Below are 8619 nucleotides of genomic sequence, written 5' to 3'. Positions count from 1 at the left end.
CAACTGTTCGGTAACTGTAAAATATTCGTCAGAAAATGTTTCTTCATAACCTTTGGCAAAAGTACTCCTTAGCTTTGAAACGCGAACCACATCACCGATGTTGAACTAATAAGTAGTTTTTCCCTTCTTAATAAATGGTCGGTATAATTTTTTATAGACCTTAAAAGAATTACTTTGATCAACATCTAAAGGCTTCATTTTAATACTGGTGTGATACCCTTGGTTGTAAGCATCGATAAAATCTTGAACTTTATCAAAATACTTGAACGTGTTGACCGCTGTAAAATATCTCCACATTTTGGTCTTTATGGTGCGGTTAAACCTCTCCACTACCGATGCCCTAAGCTCATTACCGGTGGTGAAATGATGTATTTTGTGTCTCTTCAGTAGATTCTGAAATTCTCTGTTGAGAAACTCTTTTCCTTTATCAGTCTGCAGTTTTTTAGGACATCGACCCTGGGACAATATATCCTCAAAGGCCCTTGTCACCGCCCGACCTGTTTTATTATGTAGAATGCGAGCCCAGGCATATTTTGATAACACATCGATACACATCAACATCAATTTGTGACCATTGTTATGTTTTGATAAATTTGACATATCGACTAGATCCATTTGCCATTGTGAATCTATGTCAGTTGCATATACGCGGTTTCTTTTAAAGTTAATCCTGAGAGGTTTATGTAAGGTATAGGCGTCTTGTTCTCGTAACCATTCTGAAACAACCACATCATTAACCTTCACTCCGGCCTCAGCGAGTCCTCTTTGAAAACCCTTCTTACCCGCCAAACCCCCAATCTTGGCTGGGTTGTAGTATAGTTCCTGCATTTGGGGAGCTTGCCGAGTCATTCTGTCAAATAACCACACAGACCCACACTATGCGCAAAGTTTTTATACAAGGTTTTTTATTCAACTTCAGGAGAGCAGATACCACTTTTTAGACATTTGAGAAAAGTATAACATACACAACAATTTTTTCTACGGTCCAGACAAAAATAAATCAGATGATTGGTTACTTGATCTATATCAACAAATATACCTGTTTCTTTATCTTGTAGGCACACACCTCAGTTACATATGTAAATAAAACAACAATATGACCTATTTTAAAAGTAAACAGAGGTGTATTAAACATGCTCAGTAAAAGGTCATACAGATGTTGATGAAATGGCCTAATATCATTCTTGGCCCCCTTGAGCCCTTCATCCCAGTGTTCGTACCCCCCGGTCTTTGTTACAGCAGCCATTCACTTTTCCAGGTTTGAAAGTTGATCCTCATCGATGGTTAAATCTGTAGAGAAAAGGCTCGCGTTGGCTACTTTTCTGTCAAGCACATGGTGTAATAGCGCTCTCAGGTTAGCTGCTGAGTGTTGATGACAGAACCAGTTGCAGAAGCAGTCCAGAACATTCCCCATGTTCAAAGTCCCTTAGTTCAGGTCAGAGTCTGAATCAGTGGCGTAGATGTCGAATTCTTCGTCGCTGCCCCCAGCTTTAACTTCTTTACGGAAGAAATAAGCTTTTAGCTTGCCAGCGGTTTTTCTACTCGGCTCATCCAGGTCATTGAGCAGCTGCCCAAGTTTCTCTATTATAAACGGCTCCTTTTTCAGCTCCAGCAAAATCTCATCTATGATTTTCTGGACTTGTCCCACAGTGACATGTATGTGGGAGTAAGAGAGCGCCTTGATTAGTGCCGGTTTCAGCCACGGTTTGTTCAGTCTTCTGTAAAACACGTTGAAATAGAACAGGAAATAGTAACGGTCTGGTTCAAACAAACAACTGTGTCTCAACTGACTGGGGTGATTCACTTCACACCCCCGACAGACTTCTTTCAGAGCTCGGTCGATGAGAGCACTCAGAATATACACCAGGGTGCTTTTAACCACTCTGCTTACTTGGTCACATACCCCGGGCAAAAATCCTGCGTCTTCATCACGCCCCCGGGACAGTCCGATGCTCATTGGGTCGCCTGGTGGTTTGTGGGGTGTTTCTCCATCCATTGGACTGACCCCCTCCTGAGACGCACAGACGGTAGACAGTTCGGCAAAATCAAGGCCCTCCATGAGCTCCAGAGGCTGGGGATCCCCGAGACTCATTTGGACATCCATCGCACCGCATGTTGTTTCGTCCTGAGGGACCGGGGTCTGAGGTCTTGGAGAGTAACCACAGTCAAAGGGTTCCAGAGTGTATACAAAATCTGGGGAATAGAACCAGGGGTGATCCCGGGTTTGAAGAGGCCTGTAGAGCCTGTCGACGTCCGCAGCTTTCGGGTAAGACATTCTCTTTAATTTTAAACCATGAATGAATTGTTGCACCTTTTATCCTATCTCTTCACTACGTCACGACACACCGCCCTCTTAGAAGAGAGTAGCCCCTGAGCCGTCAGACCCCCCTCCAAAACCCCACACGTCGTCTGTCGTAGTTCTGCAAGCTTTCCCATTCACACCTTTCAAAACCCTGAGTCGGAGACTCCATTTCGCATTCTCTTGGACCCTCTTGCAAGCCTTCTAGAGTCTTATCCACAAGCCCCAGATCTCTCCAGGCCATCACCTTCAACCAGTCCTCATAAGAGTATTCAATTACCGTCTCAAAAGGTTCCAACGTACCCAAAAAACCCTACTATCTACTCTTATGTAGTTGAAGGCGCAGTATAGCTCTGATAGTCTGGTGGTGACGGAAGACCACCAGCCGTTTGAACAAGCCATTCAGCATCACCTTGTTGGGCTAAGTGCAGGCACTGTCAGAGCGCAGGGCGTCCTGCCTTTGAAAGAGTTTCCGAAGTGTCCTGATGTGCCCTTTAGCAATGCCAAACAGGTCTGTGAAAATGGCATCCTTTCGCGGCACTTCAGACGCCATCTCACAGTCTAGCCGACCTGAAATGCCTGAGCCCGTTTTACCAGCAGGCTTCAACGGTAACCGTTTGAAGCAAGACGTGGCGGTGTCAGTTTCCGTAGTGTAGCGGTTATCACGTTCGCCTAACACGCGAAAGGTCCCCGGTTCGAAACCGGGCGGAAACAGCCTGCTGTGGGCCGGCCCTTTTCGTCCTGTTTGCCCTCGTGGTTCCCCGGAGGCGGTGGGTAGCTTTTCTTCATTGGAGTGCCCGAAATCGGTGCTCTCAGAGCGTCCGTCCGTCGACAGGTTGAAATTGTAAACGCTGGTGTAGCCACTTTTAATTAAAATCTGATGATGATGATGATGATGATGTTGTTGTTGTTGTTCTTGTTGTCATCGTGGTCGCCGTCATTATTATTGTTAAAGTAAAGCAGTAGTTAGATTTGTTGCTACCGTAAGGTGTAGAAGGCACAATAGCTCTGTGATTGTCTGATGGTGGCACAAGACGAGCAGCAGCTGTTTGAACAAGCCATTGAGCATCACCTTGTTGGGGTAAGTGTAAGTCTTGTCATAGCTCAGGGCATTCTTCCTTTAAAAGAGTTTCCAAAGTGTCCTGATGTGCCCTTGAGCAATGCAATATAGGTCAGTGAAAATAGAAACCTTTATCTCACAGGCAGGCCCACGGGAAACGCCTGTGCGCGTTTTACCAGCCTGCTTCGATGGGAGCCAATCGAAACCCCAGGACAGGTTGGTTTCTGTAGTGTAGTGGCTATCATGTTCGCCTCACACGCGAGAAGTCCCTGGTTCGAAACTGGGCGGAAACAACCCGCGGTGCACGCGTGCCAGTGCCGTGTTACCCGTCCTCATCTCTCTGCCCCATGGCCGGCCGTCGTTTTCTCTTCCTCGGAGTGGCAAGAAATCCTGACCTTGAGAACAAATGATCGCAGAAGGGTAGCTTTGCGAGGCGCTGGAACTGACACTTTTAAAATCGATACATGTCGTTGCTGTTGCAATACGACAGTAGCAGGATCGGTGACATTGCTGTTACTCTTATGTAGTTGAAGGCGCAAAATAGCTCTGATAGTCTGGTGGTGACGGAAGACCACCAGCCGTTTGAACAAGCCATTCAGCATCACCTTGTTGGGCTAAGTGCAGGCACTGTCTGATCGCAGGGCGTCCTGCCTTTGAAAGAGTTTCCGAAGTATCCCGAAATCGGTGCACTCAGAGCGTCCGTCCGTCGACAGGTTGAAATTGTAAACGCTGGTGTAGCCACTTTTAATTAAAATCTGATGATGATGATGATGATGTTGTTGTTGTTCTTGTTGATGTTGTTGTTGTTGTTGTTGTTCTTGTTGTCGTCGTAGTCGCCGTCATTATTAATGTTAAAGTAAAGCAGTAGTTAGATTTGTTGCTACCGTAAGGTGCAGAAGGCACAATAGCTCTGTGATTGTCTGATGGTGGCACAAGACGAGCAGCAGCTGTTTGAACAAGCCATTGAGCATCACCTTGTTGGGGTAAGTGTAAGTCTTGTCATTGCTCAGGGCGTTCTTCCTTTGAAAGAGTTTCCAAAGTGTCCTGATGTGCCCTTGAGCAATGCAAAATAGGTCAGTGAAAATAGAAACCTTTATCTCACAGGCTGGCCCACGGGAAACGCCTGTGTGCGTTTTACCAGCCGGCTTCGATAGGAGTTATTCGAAACACCAGGACGGGTTGGTTTCCGTAGTGTAGTGGCTATCACGTTCGCCTAACGCACGAAAGGTCCCCGGTTTGAAACCGGGCGGAAAGAGCCTGCTGTGGGCCGGCCCTTTTCGTCCTGCTTGCCCTCGTGGTTCCCCAGAGGCGGTAGGTGGCTTTTCTTCATTGGAGTTCCCGAAATTGTTGGACTCAGAGCGTCCGTCCGTCGACAGGTTGAAATTGTAAACGCTGGTGTAGCCACTTTTAATTAAAATCTGATGATGATGTTATTGTTCTTGTTGTTGTTGTTGTTGTTCTTGTTTTTCTTTTTGTCGTCGTGGTCGCCGTCATTATTATTGTTAAAGTAAAGCTACCGTAAGGTGTAGAAGGCACAATAGCTCTGTGATTGTCTGATGGTGGCACAAGACGAGCAGCAGCTGTTTGAACAAGCCATTGAGCATCACCTTGTTGGGGTAAGTGTAAGTCTTGTCATAGCTCAGGGCGTTCTTCCTTTGAAAGAGTTTCCAAAGTGTCCTGATGTGTCCTTGAGCAATGCAAAATAGGTCAGTGAAAATACACTCACCTAAAGGATTATTAGGAACACCATACTAATACTATGTTTGACACCCTTTCGCCTTCAGAACTGACTTAATTCTACGTGGCATTGATTCAACAAGGTGCTGAAAGCATTCTTTAGAAATGTTGGCCCAAATTGATAGGATAGCATCTTGCAGTTGATGGAGATTTGTGGGATGCACATCCAGGGCACGAAGCTCCCGTTCCACCACATCCCAAAGATGCTCTATTGGGTTGAGATCTGGTGACTGTGGGGGCCAGTTTAGTACAGTGAACTCATTGTCATGTTCAAGAAACCAATTTGAAATGATTCAACCTTTGTGACATGGTGCATTATCCTGCTGGAAGTAGCCATCAGAGGATGGGTACATGGTGGTCATAAAGGGATGGACATGGTCAGAAACAATGCTCAGGTAGGCCGTGGCATTTAAACGATGCCCAATTGGCACTAAGGAGCCTAAAGTGTGCCAAGAAAACATCCCCCACACCATTACACCACCACCACCAGCCTGCACAGTGGTAACAAGGCATGATGGATCCATGTTCTCATTCTGTTTACGTCAAATTCTGTCTCAACAGAAATCGAGACTCATCAGACCAGGCAACAACTGTCCAATTTTGGTGAGTTTGTGCAAATTGTAGCCTCTTTTTCCTATTTGTAGTGGAGATGAGTGGTACCCGGTGGGGTCTTCTGCTGTTGTAGCCCATCCGCCTCAAGGTTGTACGTGTTGTGGCTTCACAAATGCTTTGCTGCATACCTCGGTTGTAACGAGTGGTTATTTCAGTCAAAGTTGCTCTTCGATCAGCTTGAATCAGTCGGCCCATTCTCCTCTGACCTCTAGCATCAACAAGGCATTTTCGCCCACAGGACTGCCGCATACTGGATGTTTTTCCCTTTTCACACCATTCTTTGTAAACCCTAGAAATGGTTGTGCGTGAAAATCCCAGTAACTGAGCAGATTGTGAAATACTCAGACCAGCCCGTCTGGCACCAACAACCATGCCACGCTCAAAATTGCTTAAATCACCTTTCTTTCCCATTCAGACTTTCAGTTTGGAGTTCAGGAGATTGTCTTGACCAGGACCACACCCCTAAATGCATTGAAGCAACTGCCATATGATTGGTTGGTTATTGAACAGGTGTTCCTAATAATCCTTTAGGTGAGTGTAGAAACCTTTATCTCACAGGCTGGCCCACGGGAAACGCCTGTGCGCGTTTTACCAGCCGGCTTCGATGGGAGCCATTCGAAACACCAGGACAGGTCGGTTTCCGTAGTGTAGTGGCTATCACGTTCGCCTCACACGCGAAAGGTCCCTGGTTCGAAACCGGGCGGAAACAACCCGCGGTGCATGCGTGCTAGTGCACACAGTGCTGACCACAAGTGAAGGTCTGAAGACTTTGTACTTGACGACCGCTGTAAATGGTTTCTTGACAGTTGTTGAGCAGAAAGTTATTGATCTTCCGAGGGAAAGGTCTGAAATCCGGGGGGTTTGCATAGGAATCAAAAAATTCACCACGATGGTCCTCCCTTAGATAAATAGCCAGCCAATGTTCTCCGGGCATATTTTTAGGGTGTGTGTTGATTATGTACATTGCAGGTAAATTCTTGATCTTAAATTTAGGCAGCTGATCGCAGGCGTTGACTCCTTGAAACAGTTTCCGTGAGCCGGCCAGGGCATTCATGATGTGGTTGAGCTCTCTGGTGTTCATTTTAATAATAATCATACGGAATGTTTCTCCTCTGATTCACCTCAATAATGTTGTCAAACACAGCATACACGACCATATTTACAGTGTGTGGTAGAGGCTGCTTGAAACGCATCTCCAAACGCATATTGCCCGTCTTCATCAGTGAAATATGTTGTCCACACTCTTCGTCAGGGGTCAGGTTGAAACCGTACAGGGTGTAACCGCTGCAGTATTCCCGGCGATCGATCAGCAGAGTTTGATCCTTGAGATGGCGACCCGTAGCCAGTACTAGACTGTAATATTCACGAACCGCATTGCCGTTTTCAAAGTCAGGTTGAAAAGGTCTGGATGGAACCTGCACACCATCGACGTACAATGCTATAAATTCCGCGTTATAATGTTTAAAGTTAAAGGTGTTCTTGTTGTAAACCCCGGTATATGCATCATTATCCACGAGACCTATAATAACCTGTTTTGGGAGCTGTCCTAGAAACAGATTTTCCTGGTTCATCACCCGTGTCCCTGCGGGGATACTGTGGACTTTCATATAGACTCTTTCGATCGGGTACTTGGCGTTTGCCGTCACTAACGCCAGCGCGTGTCCTAGTTTAACCGCCGGGGAGACGGACACTTATTTCACAAACAGCGAGGCCGATAATATGGTCAGTTTATATTTTTCCGTATCAGGGGTCATCAGACAAAAAGCACTTTTACTACGGATCATTTTAATTTTAATGTCTACCCCGTTGAGCATGAGTTTTTCTTGGAAAAATATGTCTGCATGGATATGCCCCATTAGCTCAAAGGTCCTCCCTTCTGTTGAAGAGGCCGATCTTTTTTGCAAACCCTTATTGAGTCCCTCTGGATCCTTGTCGTCCATAGCTTCCGGGATGTCTTTGAAGAGAAGGCCGGGGCTGAACTGTTTGCTTAGGGTCTCCTCACTATAATTAAGGATACACTCCATCATGACTCTATAGGGGTAAGTATTGCTGCTTTGACTAATGAGCCGATCTCCCAGGGTCACATCCACCTGTGAAAACATGGTGGCCACCGGGTAATTGATTAATTGATGACCCCAGCGTTGGCCGTCTTCTCGATTGCATCGCCATCCTAATCAGTCACTTTACAGTTCATTAAAATAAATGTGTTATTCAAATCAATATAATCCTCGCCATTGCCAGCTATAAAAAACTCCAGAGGGGCCGTGTCTGAAATTGCAGAAAGAGGGGGAATCTCTACATATATGATCTTATCTATACTCGTTTGAGTGTATGGAACTGTAAACAGATCCAGTTCTGATTTGACGCATTCTTCCGATAGACTGTTGACAAAAGACATGTTTAAAAGATGTATCCTGAGGCTCTATTTTTCTTTCTTTGAGACTTTCTTTTTGCAGGTTTTTTCTTGTGCTGCTTCCTTCTCCGAGTGTTTCCACGATATGTTGGAGAATGAGAGATTCTTCGTTTTTTGTTAGCCACGGATCTTCGTCGCCCTGGTGGACACATGCTGTTTCTTCTTTTACCCCCCCTCCTCGCCATTACCATGAGACCCGAACCCTCCTGATGCTCATGGCTAGCTGCCCGGTTCATAACATTGGTGAACACGTCACTAACAATATTTTTAGCCGCTGATTTCAAGTGGGGTCTGGCTATAGCAAAGCCTCTCTTAAGCAGGGGTACGGCCATTCTAAAGAGACCATGAAAGAGTCCTCCTAGACCGGCGCCATACATTGTGGGGGCTCCTACAAAACCGGGCAAGCCGTTCCCGGCTTGCATCTTGTAATAATCCACATAGGCGCTAGGATCTACATAACCCCTCGAGGTAGCCATTTTAATAATGTACAAACTGTTT

General features: G+C 45.9%; 2 non-coding genes across 2 annotated transcripts; both read left to right on the top strand.

The window, feature by feature from the left end:
- The first annotated feature begins 2940 nt into the window (after positions 1 to 2940).
- On the top strand, positions 2941 to 3013 carry trnav-aac (transfer RNA valine (anticodon AAC)). Its single transcript has one exon. It is a non-coding gene; the product is annotated as a tRNA-Val (tRNA).
- Positions 3014 to 6344: 3331 nt separating this feature from the next.
- On the top strand, positions 6345 to 6417 carry trnav-cac (transfer RNA valine (anticodon CAC)). Its single transcript has one exon. It is a non-coding gene; the product is annotated as a tRNA-Val (tRNA).
- Positions 6418 to 8619: the final 2202 nt, after the last annotated feature.

Source organism: Amia ocellicauda (assembly GCF_036373705.1).
Source record: "Amia ocellicauda isolate fAmiCal2 chromosome 11 unlocalized genomic scaffold, fAmiCal2.hap1 SUPER_11_unloc_2, whole genome shotgun sequence".
Taxonomy (NCBI): domain Eukaryota; kingdom Metazoa; phylum Chordata; class Actinopteri; order Amiiformes; family Amiidae; genus Amia; species Amia ocellicauda.
This window is presented reverse-complemented; position numbering and strand designations above follow the sequence as displayed.